A 14,593-nucleotide genomic window follows, 5' to 3' on the forward strand; every position below is an offset into this window, starting at 1 on the left:
ACAAAACCTGTCACAGCTTCCACAATAAGGCGTCGGCATTCAAAGATTTTTAAAGCAAAACAAAAGTTGACTTTGAATTGGCTTAGTCTAGTCATAAACAGCATCCCGATCTCAACAGCCTCTGAGCAGCAGTTATGAAAGTAAGAAGTGCACACCTGATCGGGAGATATTGAGCTCTCTGCCTAAGCGGGGAGGGCGCCTCACCGCGGGTCTCACGATGGGAGTCAGAACCACTGCCCCCTGGAAGTCCGCCTGTGAGGCTCTGCAGTCCAGGCCCAAGAACACAGGTATGGTGGGGACAGTACTGACACGTGAGGCTGGACCCGGGATCCCCACTCCATTTCCTGGATGGTCTGTATTGCCGTGTGGCCAACCTTTCCAGGAAACCTCTCTCAGGACTGGGTGATGTGAGCCTCCACCATCACCCTTTCCTGACGCGCCTTCTGTTGCAGCGCAACTGCGGTTCTCCTGTCTAGAGGCAGCCATCCTACACATACACCGTTTCTGGACCAGCAGTTTGGCATGTGGGACTCCAGCGCCACATCCGAGGCAAGCAGGCTCCACACCTGGGTGCCATGCCTTCAGTTTCATGGGCCCCAGGCTGGCACCCCTAGGTTTGTCTGAGGGGCAGTTGGGAGGTCCACCTGTATCCCAAGCAGCTCCCCGGACTGGCTGGTCAGAGCAACAAGCAGCCTCTTTGAATGTGGGGAAGCCCTGGCTCCTACCCACTGCCTATGGGCGACCACCTCTGGCCCTGCTCCCAAGGAGGTGGGTGCCCGGATCAGCAGATGGGGCCACACAGGCACACACTCGATGCCAGAGACGGGACTGGTGGAGAAAGGCAGTGCTGGCCCCCGCCCAAGCCATGTCTCCTGCCCAGACGCCGCCTCCCTGTCAGCACAGGCACCCGCTGCAGCTCCTTGTTCTTTGCCTCCAGTTGGGCCTCCATCTGGCGCAGCCTATCCTCGATGCTGCTGTGTCTCTCTCTCCTGCCTGTCGGCCAAGAACAGCGTCAGCTCCGCTCACAACAACCCTGTCCTGACAGCACGCGGGCTGTGATCGCAGGGGCGGCAAGCGGGCCATGCTCTGTGCGAACCACGGGCCCTGGGTTCGCCGGGGGCATGCCCGCATGCCTGCTCACACAGCCTGCGCGGCTTCGTGTGTGACACATGGCTCACGGAGGATGCTGGTGACCAGCTCGTGAGAGGAGACGTGCTCCCCGTGCCCCAGGCCCCACACCCACGGCCGCTGCACTCCCTCCTCTGACTGCCTGTGGCGAGCCCGCGTGGGCAGCAGACAGCGGCAAATGCGAGGCACACGTTCTACCTTCCTAAGCTGGGAAGGAAGTTCGAACCGTTTAGCCTCCTGAGTGGTAGAGCTTCCGGAAGACAAAAGGTCGGACTACAAGGCCGACTGGGGATGGACAGCAGAGATGCCAGGGGAGAGGAGAAACCAAGCCTGGAGAGGAAGATCACAGGCAGAAGGGTGCCCCCTGGCGGCTGTTAGTGACCCTGCTCTGGGAGGGTCTGTGAGCACCGGACACCGGCGGCCTCCCGCGACGTGATGGCCCCTCGGGCACTCACTGAGCTCCTGGCAAGGCTTCCGACAGCCACGTCAGCACCGACCCGGCCAGACTCTGTATGTTCAGCCAGTGCCCACTGGCAGCGCAGGGCAACACCTTTCCCGTCAGAAGGACAGGGTGGCTGGCTGGCTGGCAATGGGGTCGGTGCCCCCAGCAGCGCCACATCCCAAGGACATGGCCTCTCACCCACGGGCTTCTGAGGACGGCGAGTGGGGAGTGGGGCCTCGGGTCTGCACGTGCCCTGCTGGGACTTCTTTAACAAGTGTATGGATAACAACTTAAAACTGTGTTCATTACAGAGCTATTTTGGCCATCTCTTAAACGAGAATGGGATTTTTCTAGGTCTCTATCCTGCTAGGCTTTGAGTGGCTGACTGAACTCTGAGCAGCAGTGACTCGGAGCTGAAGCGTCCTAGGCACACACACAACTTGGGACAAAACTGGAGGGAAATTAACGTAGGGATGATGCAGAAGTGGGGCGTGCCTGACACTCAGGGAGCGCTCCCATCTCAGACGGGCAGCACGACCCCCATGTCTGCGCTCCTGTGTGGACTGAGCAGCACGGGCAGGGGCGCGGTGGGAGAGCAGGGGAACAGGCCCTCCCTGTGCCCGCCCCCCAGGGACCCAGAGCAGCACCTTGGAGAGCGAGGCCACCCTCTGCGCCTGCTCCGCCTCCACCTCGGGCAGCGTCTCTGCCCTCCGCAGTCTCTGCTGCACCTTCTCTACCAGCTCCAGGCGCTCCTGCAACTGGCGGTTCTTATCCTCTGTCTACAAAGGGAGAGCAGAGGATCAACACAGGCCGAGAGGTGTAGCCACTGTCGCTTTAAGTAAGCTGAGACAAAACCTAAATGCACGTGTCTAGTGGATTCATTCTGTTTCGGAAGCTCCCTCAGGGTAAATTTTCTCTCAGTGTTCCTGGGCTTGGTCTCAGTGAGCAGAATGCCTCCTGCCAGAGTATTTGCTTTTCCTAAACATTCCCCAAGGACATCTTAAAAAAAGAAAAAAAAGTTCTTCTATATTAAAGAAGATCTGTAGAATCTTATTCATTCTTATCGACAAGTTACGGGAAGATGGGTTCACTACAGACCCTTCTTAAAATATCACCAGAATCATCATTTAGAGGGAACCCTACCGACCGCAGATGGCTACGGGCGTGTAAGCCAAAATATGGCTTTCATCTCCTCTGAAATACAGACCTGATAAGAGCATGCCTGGTGAAATGCCAGTCAACTAGTATTTGTAAATGCACGATTATTCTTTTAACAGATCTTCTTACACTGAAAAACTTTCAATGTAGAACATTTAGACAGATTCTTTTTTAAAAAACAAAAAAAATTAAACTATCTATAAGCTCAGGTTCCTGAGAGGTTAGCATTTGTTTCTAAGCAGCTTTCTTACTTTTTCTGTGTGTGTATTCCTCTATGTACGTACACAAACAATATGCTATGCTTTAAAACCCGCAGAAAACAATAGCATATGGTACATAGTATTTTCTGATCTGCCTTTTACAGCCATTATTTTGTATATCGTGATGCTTTTAATTAGCATTCCCCATCATACTTTTCAATGGCTTTCTAGTATTTTATTTTTGGGGTGGGGACAATGATACACTTTGGCACACACCAGACTGACTCACTTTGTTTTGGAGAAGCCAGATTTGGTTTTCCTGGTTAAGTCCTGATTATCTGAGACCACTCGGGAACAGGAGCGAGTAAGGCTCACCACACCACAGGAAGTACAAACCCTAATCAGACCGGAGCTCTAACCCTGCCTTTTGTCACAGTGACCCCAGTTCCCAACAGGCAGCCAGCTGCTGTGAAGTTCCCTGCTGCTCTCTACTCTTTCGGTAACAACTCTAACAAGCCAACAGATTCACCTTCAAGTAAAACAAAAGAGTCAGGAATGGAATTCCACAAAATGGTTAAACCAAGTCCCAAATAATTCAAACCTGTAAGTTGCAGTCACCCACAATTTTTTAAAAATGTATTTCCTTCCAGTACAGCTGATTTACCATGATGTACATCCACACTTTTGAACACAGTATTTTAGGGTCATAAGAACTTTACACTGGGACTTGATTTCCAATGTGGGAGTCACATGAAAAGATCTTTACCTTCCTTCCTCAGTAATTCACTACTATAAAAGTCAGACACGGTTCATAAAAGCCATTACCTGTCGATGCCTAGAATCCTTATTTGCAACTTCATTTTCAAGTTTATTACTGATGTCGTCCTAAGTTTCAAATCAAACATAAAGTTAACATCCTCAGAATAAAAGTCCTAGACACGGCAGTTTTCTCGGACGTGAGCAAAAATGCGCCTATCCCAAAGGTCACGTTTGCCACGATTGGCACCCATCTGTCTTAACGTTCTGTCCAGCCACTTGGTTTACCAAGCTTCTTTTCTACATAATAAACCCAAACAGCAAACGAAAAGTATACTAAACTACCCTGTTATTGCAAGAATTCCAGGAGGGAAGGTATCTGGCATGAAGTCAGGACCTCTGTCTGCTACACCATACAGGCGGGCTTGACCCAGAACAGGGAGGGACCTTCAACAGATCCAACGGGGAGCTCTGAGGCTCGTTTCCTCGAGTGAAAGTTGGAAAAGTCTCATGCAATTTCCTCAGAATTAAAGTAGAATATTAACGAGTGGAAACAGAAGTCAAATTGTACACAACTGGGAGCAGCCTTCTCAAGCCTAGTTCTTCAAAAGCAGAGTTACACCACATGGATGAAACGCTCAAACCAGGACCAGAACTTGCTGCTGGTGCAACTCCTGTCCGCCACTTCAAAATCCACTTCAGGTCCCTCCCTGGTCACTAAGTAACCAATGTGAGAGCAAAGTCCTAACTTTAAAAGTGAAAGGTCTTGAAAACGCATTTTCTAGAATTCTATACGTATTAAACTCTGCCACCTAATCTCCTGTTGCCGAAGAGTAGTGTGAATAGCTTATGCAAACCTGTGCAAATATTTCTGTTTTGAGTTCTCACACAGAATTACTCACACCAAGCTACTAAACAAGTACACCTGCTGTACCACATGTTGGAGGGGTTCTCTCTGAGACGGTCTCACGGGGGAGGGGTGGGCCGGGTGGGTGCTGTCTGTCTGTGCACAGAGGAGAGGCGAGGCTCACAGGAAGAGGCCTGAGTCCCCAGCACTCTGTTTTCACAGTGACCGCTAGGGAGTTTCTCATAAATCAGGACACCCGCAGACATGACCGCCAGAGACATCACGATTCCACATGGTTACACAGCTCGGGCCTGAGGATCTGAGGGTGAGCAAACACCACTCGACTTGTCTGACCGCCGGTATCACTGTCACACATCCCTTCAAGGAGCGGAACCTCAGAAAACTCGAGAAGATGGCCAGGCAAGCTGCCTCAGCAGAGCCCACACAGCATGCTCCCATCTCTCCGAGAGAACAGGCTCCACAGGTGTCACCAGACTCGCCTGAGTGAATCAGAAGCAAATTTCAGCATCATCAGGAACACATTCGACAGGCAGTTGCGGGGGGCGGGGGGCGGGGATGAACCGGGAGACTCGGGTTGACATATATACAGCACTGATACTACACATAAAGTCAACGAGTGAGGACCTAGTGTACAGCACAGGGAAGTCCGCTCAGTGCTCTGTGGTGAAGCAAATGGGCAGGAAATCTAAAAGAGAGACAGACACGTAAATAGATAGATAGATAGATAGATGACTGATTCACTTTGCTGTACAGCAGAAATTGACACAGCAGTGTAAAGCAACTATACGCCAATAAATGAATGAATGGATGAATGAATTTTTAAAAAAGGAACACAGTGGGCCCCCTAGAACTTGTGGAAATGAGGAGTCCACACCCAGGGTGCGGCACAGCGTCAGGGCTGCCCTCACATTGGTCCACTGCCAACGGACCGCCTGGACCAGGCCTCTTCTACCCCAGAGACCTCGATGCAGAGGCAGGGAGGCAGCCAGTTGTGGTCTCTCCGGTGCTCTGCTCTTACTCACGCAGCCATCCCAAGGCTGAGATCCCCGGGAGAACAAGAAACCCACATTCCACCTCAGGACAACAGACACAGCTGCAGTCACTCACTTCACGGATGTCCCGCTCAAGTTTTCTGTTCATGTCCTTGGACTTGAGGAGGTCCTTCCTGGCCGTGTCCAGGTCCTCCTCCAGATGTTTCACGTGGGCAGAGAGGGCTGCCAGGCGCTCCTCCATCTGGCTCTGCTCCCGCAACTGCCTCTCTATGATTTCCTGGAGCTCCATCTTCTTAACCATGTCTTCCTTGTGGCTTAGAGAGCCGTCGGAGGGTCTCTAAGGGGGAAAGGAAGCCTTACACAGCCTGGTTTTGGGAGGGAGGGAACACAGTACTTCCGGGCAATCTGTGAGGTCAAAACTGCCTTCTGCGCTCTGGGAGCTCACAGGACCCTCGTGGCCACTCAAACCTACATGGTGCATCGGTGAGAGGTCCCAACAGCCTCGCACAGACTGGATGGTAAGACGAGAACCAGACAGAGAGCGAGAACAAGGACTTGCCTTTCCATTGGCGCTTGGCATGTTTTCTTGCTCATGATGTACATCAAGCACCCTATCCGTTAGTATCTTTTCCTGGTTATTCTCCTCTGAAAGAATCATCTGCTAAAACCAAAAAAATTGAATCAGAGTAAAGAAATAAGTAAAGACAGCAAAACTCCACCTGGAAAACTCAACTCTAAACTGAAAACACAACATAAAAAGAAAATACATGGTGATGCTATCCATCCCGAATACCACCAGGTGATTAGAGTCAGAATTTGTCTTCTACTGGACAAAGGGGTACTTAAGAGATCCTGCAACTCTGAGCCACAAGTCTAGTTTACTAGTCATTAAAATAACCCTGGTGGGCGGGTCCTCAATCAGAAAGATAAATAACATCTGATGCCCACCACTACAGCCTTCATTCTTTTTTAAAATGAAAGGATTCAAATGACAAACCCTTCACGGAAATTACACAAAGACTGATCAAACTTACCTCTTTATGTGTGGCACCTAATTCTTCTTCTAACAAACTACACCTTTCGAGTGCTACTCATAATCACGCTCTCAACTCAAATAAAAGGGACTGAGTCACTGTGTTTTGATGTGTGTATATACGTTAGTACACTTCTTAGTGTATACTCACCCTAATACATGGATACTGTCACAGAATACCTTGAATGTCTCTCATTGATCTTAACATCAAGAGAATCTGCTTGTTAACAGCTTTAAATTCTAAGTTTGAGAGAACAAAATGTTCTCCTAAATTAATTATTACCCAGTTTTTAACTGCAAATTGATATACAGAATATAATAAATCTTGAGACATTCATGCCAACTAATACTTTTTAACTGGGGGCTTCCCAGGTGGCTCAGTGGTAAAGAATCCGCCTGCCAATGCATGAGGGCAGGTTCGATCCCTGGGTCAGGAAGATTCCCTGGAGTAGAAGATGGCCACCCACTCCAGTATTCATGACTGGGAAGCCCCATGAAGAGAGGAGCATGGTGGGCTACAGTCCACAGGGTTGCAAAGATTCGGACACGACTGAGCATGTATGCAGGCAACGCTTTTTAACCATATAAAACTCTGAATTCTTACAGAAAAAAATGTATATACAAGAATTCAAGACGCTCAAAAGTCAACTAGTTACATAAATATGTGCATCATCCGCCTAACAAGGCAGCAAGTGTACAAATCCAGGACGGCCGGATGGCTGGTACCTTCTCGTCCAGGGCCTTGTGGTGTTCAAAGAGCAATTTCAGCGCCCTGAGCACCTCCACCTCACTCCTCATGCCGGCTGGGGACTGCGCCTGCCGCTTGCCTGCTGTCATCCCGACGGGTGGAATATGTCGCGAAACCAGGCACTCCAGGTGCTCCAGCAGCAGCTGCAGGGCAGGGCCAAAGGAACACCTTCAACCTCATGCTTGAATTCCGGGCCGATAACTCCTCTCAGCCTCACGCTATAGCCGGAAACATGCTAAGGCACGTCGGAATCCTGCCAGTTCAGTCGAAAGTTAGAGTGGACTTCCCCAGGGTTCCAGTAGTTAAGACTCCACACTTCTTCAAGGATCATGGGTTTTAACCCCTGGTCGGGGAACTAAGATCCCACACAAAGTGTAGCGTGGACAAAAATGTAAGTTAAGAGAACTCCCCCCTCATATGTACTAAAATTACATTAGCTCTCATCAGAAATTTGAAGCAAGGTATGAGAACCCAGAACTGATCCACCCTGGTCTGTTCAGCGGGAAGATGTGGAAAATGACTTGAAAATCAGACAAAGTTTAAAGACAGCACACGGAGGCCAGCGGTGACCCCCGCGGGGCAAATGTCAACACGTGAGAATCCCCCTACTGACCCTGGTGTTGTTTCTTTCAGCTTTCAGCTGAGCAATTTCCTCTTTGGCTTTACAAAGCTGCTCCCTGTAGGTGTATCCTTCGGGAGTTAGAAATTCCTAGAAAACAGTTAAATGAGAAACTAAATGCAAACATAAATTAAAAAGAGAGTGAGACTGTGAAGACTGACCCTGTCAAGTCTCTCCAGGCTCCACACAAAGGATCTCCATGCCCCTCCAGAGAAGAGGGGTCCACTGACCCCAAGACCACACAGACCACCACAACTCAGACCGGCCTTCAGCCTCCACCTCGACCTGGCAGGCATGCGGCAGGAGAGAACCTGGAATCCAAGCCTGCCTTCTCCAGACCCAGGGACATTTGAGAAACTTTCCAAAACGTAAACCTAACAACAAAGTGGATAAAGAGATTCTTAAACGACACACAGACCTGGAGCCACTGGGGAAAGTGAAGAAAAAAAGGAAGGTCTACAAGGCCACGAGGCTTTGGAGTGTTCCTCTGGGAAAAAGGCGGATGGCACCTCAAAGCCATCTGTTAGCCTGACTCCACAGAAGCCACCCAGTCATTCAATCAACCGGTTAAAATGTTAAATTTATGTTTTATGTACTTTACCACAATTTGCGTGCATGCGGGGCCATCCACGTGGTGAACTTGCTCAAACTGAACCACACGGAGTCTTTCGTTCTTCTATTTTTCTTTGCAGAAATTAAAAAAATCCTGGGCTACGTATCCACTACTACATACTGAGTGTTCAGCACCCAGAACAGTGCCCAGCACTTGTAAGAGGCATGCAGTAGACATGTGTAGCTATGAGGGTGTATGTCATACACGTAAGCAGTAGGTACCTGTCATTAAAATACTGGACACACTGGTGTGTGTTTTGTAACATGGGAGACATTAACGGGCTTAGCCGTTCTGCTTCAAGGACTGACTCTCTAGCTCGATCCTCATGCCCCAGAGATTCCTCCAGCCCGTATATCCTTTCTTTGCAAGAAGGGAGACATTAAGGGCCTTACCCTTTCTGCTTCAAGGACTGACTCTATAGCTCAGTCCATGTGCCCCAGTGACTTCTCCAGCCAGTGTTTCCCTTCTTGTGGGGCCCCCGCCCATCCTCCATGCAGCAACTGCACAACCTCTTACAAGGTAAACCTGCTGGGGTCGATCCTGCCCACTAAGGCCAGAATGCCCTGGCCGGCAGGGCCCACAACCATGCTAACAAAATGAAACACAACCCCAATGCTTCGCCGGGTGAGGGCCAATCTGACGGGCCCAGCCCCCGGCTGCTCTCACCTCAGGCTGCTCTGCTTCCAGGACGTGGGCCGAGGCCAAGTCCTTCCTAGTCTTCGCCTTTGCCTTGGGGTTGCAGCGCTGGAATAACGCCCAAAGGCGGGCCCTTCTGCGACCCATCCTCGCGGATAGGGGCAGCCCCCGACTCGGGGGCAACCGCTGTTTCACGGTAGGATACCTCGGCTACCGAGCTATCACCACCAATCTCACACTACGACCACCACTCTCACACACACTGCTCTCACACACCACTCTCACACACACCGTTCTCACACTATGACCACTGCTCTCACACTATGACCACCAAATGGCATGAAGGCTCCGCCTCCAGCACATCTCCCAGGAGCCCAGAACTGGAACCCACTCGGTCACAAGGGGCTCCGTGGCAACAGGGGGGCTGGGCTCAGGTCCACTGTCAAGGGTGCAGAGAGGGGAGAGGGGCTGCCAAAAAGTCAACAATTGAGTGCGGAGTGCAGGAGAAGGCAGGCTGTGCCCACAGCTCAGGCCCCCTGTCAAATACGACCCTGCAAGGTACTGGGTCACAGTCGAACCAACCAGTATAAACTCCTTCAGAAACCACCACCCCTGGGAATGAGCACGTCTTCTAAGTGGGCTTCTGCCCCCTCTACCCCCCAAACAAGCCTCCAGTGAGGCTACTGAAAGGGCAGCCCTGAACTCAAGGGCGTCCCCAGAACCCACTCAGCTGAGGAGGACTCACCACGCTAGCTGCCCCTCACTCTCACCCTGAGCTCGGTCCTCCCTGTCGGACTCCCTCACTCGAGCTCAGCAAGGGCTTGACCAACCTCACTCCAGGCACTTAAAATGAACCCACAGTGGGTACAGGGGTTCATTCAACCTGCTGTGAACTCGCCCTCTTTACTTCGACCCTCGGCTGCCAGACGACTCTGCCCCGTGGGGACTGCATGGTGGAGGTTCAGGGGTGTCCCTGCCTCGAGCCGCGACAGCCAGCACCTCCCAGACCCCGCCTGAGTCTCCCACCCCTCTCCTGGCTCCACTCCCACCCTCGCGGTTCTCCACTCGCCAGGGCACAGGCCACTTGCTCCTGGCTCAGCCCGGCCCTCTGCTGTCATTTGAGGACCTCGGTCCCCAGGGTGCTTTGGGTCCTATATCCACCCATCTCAGCAATTACACACTCTGGGAGAGACAGGGTACAGTTTGGGGTCCTGCCCGCAGTTCACCCTGAACACGTTCTCTTTTTTTAGCTTTATCTACTGGAGTTCTCTGAGATGTGTTCTTAAAACATCAACTGTTGCTTTCAAAAAGACTGTAAGGTCACTGTGCTCAACTTTACGAATAAAATCTTCATTTTCCACCTTAAAGTGAAACTGGAGGGAAGACTAAAAGCAGTCATTTTTTCAAACTGAAAAAGAAAACCCACGTGTGACCATGTCACAGAATACAGGTCACGTAACCCCTCCCTCCTCAGCCTTGGCCTCCACCACCAGCAGCCCGGCAATGCAAGGCCTGCCCTGGGCCGCCAGGGGCAAGGGCAGAGGGGAGACCGGCTCCTCTGTCTCCAGGCCGCGTGGGCCGCCTGCTCCACCTCCTTCCCAAGTTCACGTGGCACTGAAACAGCCCAGGCAAGCTGGGGACTCTGACCAGAAACACAACCATGGGTACCAAGCAAGGACCCCTGGTTCTTGTTTTCCCTGGTATCAAATAAACTTGATCAAGACAATTATTGTGACTGTTACATGTGGCTTCAGATGACAGAAGACCCCCCCCCCCCAGGGTGTCTCCACTTCCAGTGACAGACGCAAGCATCTTGTAGGTCAGCCTACCAAGAGCTAGAAAAGCTAAATAAGGTTTAAAAGAGGTCCTTAGGCAGCCACAATCCAAGATTTCAAACAAAAGCGAAGCTCAGTGAGGGAGCTGGAGACTGAGAGGGCCGCTTGTTCCCTCGGGGCATCTGAGCAAAGCTGACTCTGTGAAGAAAAGGAAGGGAAAAAGTCAAGCAGAGGGGGCTGGCTAACACAGCTCTGGAGGGTTCCTTGGGCTGTGGAGACAAAAAGTCAAGCGCAGGCCTGACGAGTCAGTCTGGATGTCAGAAAACGTACCCAACACTCTGCCCAAACCGGCTGAGCGCTGACTATCAGTCACCTCCTGGTGCTCAGGAGAGACGGTGGGCTTCAGGACCTGCCGAGAACGCGGGGCCCTGGGAGGCACCCCAGGCTTCCAGACACTGGAGACGCTGGAAAGCTCCTCCCTGGGGTCGGGGGAGAAGGTGGGTGAAGGCTGCTGAGACTGAGCTTAAAAGGACCCCCAAGCCTCAAGTCCCTCAGGCCCTGAGTGAACAGACAGCTCTGTCCCCACTGGAGGTCTGCGTCAGAGGAAACTCTGGAGAAAGCAGCATCACTCAGAACCTCTAGGGTTTTCCAAACATAATGTCCAACATGCAACCAAACAAGCAAAAGAGGGTGTAACAACAAACAGGACCAAGAGAAAAAGAACTGAACCAGATCCAGAGGTATGAGATATATATCAGCATATCAGAGGTATGCTAGAGGTATCAGATGCAAATGTCACCTGTTCAAAAATATACTTGACAAAAGGAAAAATTTCTGAGAATCAAAACCAATCTAGAACTTTACAATAACAGTGACTGAGTTTAAGAACTCAGTCTCTGGGCTTAACATCAGATTGGATGTAGCTGAAGAGACGATCAGTGAACTGAAGGACGGATCGGTTACAATATATATATAAGAGGGAAAAGGGATAGAATGTATTGAAGGAATCTGTTGTTAAACTATGTTGTTAAAAACTATAAATGGGGACCCTCATGGTGGAGAAAAGACAGAAAGGGGAATAAGAAATGCCTCCAGGGGCTGAAACTAAAGAGCCTCTTAGTGAAAGTGAAAGGGGAGAGTGAAAAAGCTGGCATAAAACTCAACATTCAAAAAATGAAGATCATAGCATCCAGCCCCATCACTTCATGGCAAATAAATGGGAAAACAGTGGAAACAGTGACACACTTTATTTTCTTGGGCTCCGAAATTACTGCAGATGGTGAAATTAAAAGATGCTTGCTCCTCGGAAGGAAACCTATGACAAATCTAGACAGCATACTAAAAAGCAGAGACGTTACTCTGCCAACAAAGGTTCATTTAGTCAAAGCTATGGTTTTTCCAGTAGTCATGTATGGATGTGAGAGTTGGCCCATGAAGAAGGCTGAATGCCAAAGAATCAATGCTTCTGAACTGGGGAATTGGAGAAGACTCTTGAGAGCCCCATGGACTACTAGGAGATCCAATCAGTCAGTCAATCCTAATGCAAATCAGTCCTGAATATTCATTGGAAAGACTGATGCTGAAGCTCCAATACTTTGGCCACCTGATGCAAAGAGCTGACTCATTGGAAAAGAACCTGATGATGGGGAAGACTGAAGGCAGGAGGAGAAGGGGACGACAGAGGATGAGCTGGTTGGATGGCATCACCGACTCGATGGACATGAGCTTGAGCAAGCTCCAGGAGTTGGTGATGGACAGGGAAGGCTGGCGTGCTGCAGCCCATGGGGTTGCAACGGGTCAGACATGGAGCGACTGAACTGACTGACAGGGACAGTGGTAAGAGTTGGTTCAAGAATCAGACCATTGAGTCAAAAATGAAAACCACACATTGGTTTCAGCAGCTCTGCGGGTGCCTAAGGCAAGAAGCAAATGTTCAAGCACTCAGAGGAAAAAGGGTGTGGCTTTTAATGGCACAACAACACTGAGAGCTGACTTTCCAAGAACAAGGAAGTGAGAAGATAATGGACTGGCATCTGTAAAATGCTGAAAAACAAATAACCACCAACCTGGAATTCTACATCCAACAAAAACTCTCTTCGAAAGTGAAAGCAAAATAGAGACTTTGAGGGCAAATGGAAATGAGACAACTCATCACCCACACAGATGAACTAAAAAAAAATATTAAGGCAGTGCTTTGGGAAAAAGAAAAGTAGTCTCTGATGGAAATATAAAAAACAAGTAAAGACCAACAATGAGGTAACTGTGAGGGTAAATACTAACTCTACAAAACAATGATGTTAATGCCAAAAATATATCTAACCGTTTAAAGTGTGACAGTGACAAGGAGGAAACAGTCGTGTCAGGGAGGCAGTAAGAGTACTAAGTTAGACTTGAATGTAAAACACACGCTGTGTCTGCAAATGTATACCCAACAACCTGACAGAGGAGCACAGAACTAGAGAAACACTTCATACTTCTAAAAGAAGGCAAGAGCAAAGAACACAGACTAGGTGGGACAAACAGAAATCACACAGCAACATGGTGTCTACACACTGAAATATCAACATTATAAACAGAGCCAATACTCAAACTGATTCCAGTGAAAACTATACACTATTCAGAGGTACATGTTAAGATGGAAGGTCTTTTAGACAGGTGAAAGTAAAAGATACCCAAGCTAACACGGACAGAAAACTGACGTGGCAACATCACTGTCAAATAGTGTCTAAAGAAAGAAGCATTACTAGCAATAAAAAAGAACATCTCATACTAATACAAGTTCAGTCTAGCAAGAAGATGAGGATTCTAAACTTGAATGTACCTAATAACATAACCTCAAAATATCAATACATAAAAACTGACAGAAATAGAAAAGGAGTAACAGCCAAGTTCATAATCCCAGTGGGAGACGTTAAAGACACATCTCTCCTGGAACTGGGCTCCCTGGTACGTAGTCACCTGCAACCATGAAGTACCTGAAATGTGGCTGGCTCTACAATGAGATGCGCTGCAAGCCTGAAACACATGCTGGATTTTAAAGACTTAGCATGAAAAAAAGAACGTGAACTATTGCATTAGGTTTTATCATGTTGATTACACACTGAAATGATAATATTTGGGGTGTGTAAAAATAAAATATATTACAGGTAATTTCACCTACTTCTGCTTTTACTCAACGTGGCTACTGGAAGCTGAATTACATGAGTGACATACCTGATGGAACTGATACACACGGAACACTGCATTCCCACTGATACATATTATTTTCAAGAGCCCAACGAACATATAACAAAAAGAACATGTATTGGGCTATTAGGAAAGCTCGAATTATTTCAAAAGACTGAAATAATGCAGAGTATACTTAGGGACTGCAATGGGCTGACAGTTTATGGGCCCTCAAACTTCACCCCGCATGTGGTGATGATCCTAGGAGGCAGGCACTCTGGGAGGGGTCAGGCCAGGAAGGAATGGGCTCCCGTGCTGCGAGGACAGGGAGAAGCAGCAGGCAGTCTAGGAACCAGGAAACATGACTCACCAGATGTGGCACCTGCTGATGATCTTGGGACTCCCCAGCCTCCAGGACTACAAGAAACAACTTTCTGTTGTTTATCAGCTAGTCTACGGG

At 49.4% G+C, this 14,593-nt stretch overlaps 1 pseudogene; it reads left to right on the top strand.

Annotated features, from left to right (window-relative positions):
* The first annotated feature begins 1,306 nt into the window (after positions 1-1,306).
* Positions 1,307-2,076, top strand: LOC147350662 (uncharacterized; annotated as a pseudogene).
* Positions 2,077-14,593: the final 12,517 nt, after the last annotated feature.

Source organism: Bos grunniens, chromosome 20, assembly GCF_055505025.1.
Source record: "Bos grunniens cultivar Pamir isolate PY7600 chromosome 20, Bosgru_T2T1.0, whole genome shotgun sequence".
Lineage (NCBI taxonomy): Eukaryota > Metazoa > Chordata > Mammalia > Artiodactyla > Bovidae > Bos > Bos grunniens.